Below are 1,636 nucleotides of genomic sequence, written 5' to 3' on the forward strand. Positions count from 1 at the left end.
AGATTAAAAGAAATTCTATTCAACCACATACTGGGAGAATATACTGGTAATGCATATGGTGGAAAGAAAATTATTATTGAGAATATATAAAGAATTCCTATAATTGAGTGAAAAAAGCCAATGCAATTAAAGAATGGACAAAGATGTAAATAGCAACATGAGAATATAAAATCAAATGGTTAATAACCATGTAAAAAATAACAGCAATGATCAGGAAAAAATAATTTAAAACAGAAATGAATGAAAATTTCATACTCATCAGTTTGGAAAAATTCAAAAATGTGTGTATGTTTATGTGAGAGAGAGAGAGACAGACAGACAGAGAGGGGGAGAGAGAGAGAATGAATCAGTGTTAGCTGGAAATAAGAAAACTGGAATTCCCATCCTGCTGATGTATTCAGAGGTATGTTAGTAGATGTTAAAAAACTGGCTCTCCAGGAAAATAAGAAGCCTCATCTGGTAGCATTGGCCTTTTTCAGGCTACCAATGGGAGATGACATTACTGTAAAGAGATGTGTACAATTAGAATTACAGGATCTAAAACCTAGTGTTCTAATTTTAAGTATATACTATCAAGAAACCATAGTTTACAGAAACAGGGGCATTAATTTTAAAAGAAAAAGGTTGGAAATAATCTAAATCTAAATAAGTAAATCTAAATCTGATCACATAAATAATCTGAATAGAATCATAATAAATCAATAATATTATATTTCCATATAATGCCATACAGCAGCTGAAATGAATAAGCTGGATACCAAAAGCTGTGCAGCTAAATCTTACAAACACGACTTTAGGTGAACAAATAGAATTGCAATGTGATAGCATGAATGTAAATTTTGAAGCAAAGTACAATATAATTTATAATAAAATACGTAAACCTGGATTGAGAAAGACACACCAGCATCTTTCTTCAGCCACCTCACAAGAGGGTGGGAGAGAAGTAGGAAGGAGATACAAAGCTTCAATTATTTTGGTAACAATTTCATTCTTTTCGAAAATAGAGAAAGACCTGCAGCTTATGTGGCAAGACTGATTTTAGATCAGGATAAAGGGTACCTTCACTGTGTGTTTGCAATATATTTTGGAGAATAACTCTCAGGCTGGAAGATCTTACAGCCTGCTGTAATGACAGCAGGCGTTTTGCAGACACGGATAGCTTGTACAAATACAGGGTCTGGCACAAATAATGTCCTGTTTCATTACAAAATCATGAGCATGTGATTCTGTAACACAACAATATCTCACCCAACAATATCTCACTCTTTAATTATGATGTGCAGTGAGCTGCTTTTACCTTTTGCTTATCTCTGAAGTTGGATTGCCCAGTGCCTCTGAATGCTCCCTGACAGGTCCCTGTGATTCGTATCTGCTCACAAAATTAAAAACAAAAAACAAAAACAAAAACACATAAAACAGACTTGCAGCTCTAATTTGCCAGAATTCTTAAGATCTCTTTTATCATGTTCTGCTGCCTGGATGGGAAGCAACATTCTCTTTAGTGGCAATCTGCTCAATCATTTTTTATTCAGGTGTCAGGCAGGGTTCAGGCAAAACATGAAAGAGAGTGATTGGAGCACAGGGTCTTCAGATGGCTTAAATCACATCACACAGGCGATTTTGATCCTTTTTATTT

This window comes from Sturnira hondurensis, unplaced genomic scaffold, assembly GCF_014824575.4.
Source record: "Sturnira hondurensis isolate 20B ecotype Veracruz unplaced genomic scaffold, ASM1482457v3 Scaffold0012467, whole genome shotgun sequence".
Taxonomy (NCBI): domain Eukaryota; kingdom Metazoa; phylum Chordata; class Mammalia; order Chiroptera; family Phyllostomidae; genus Sturnira; species Sturnira hondurensis.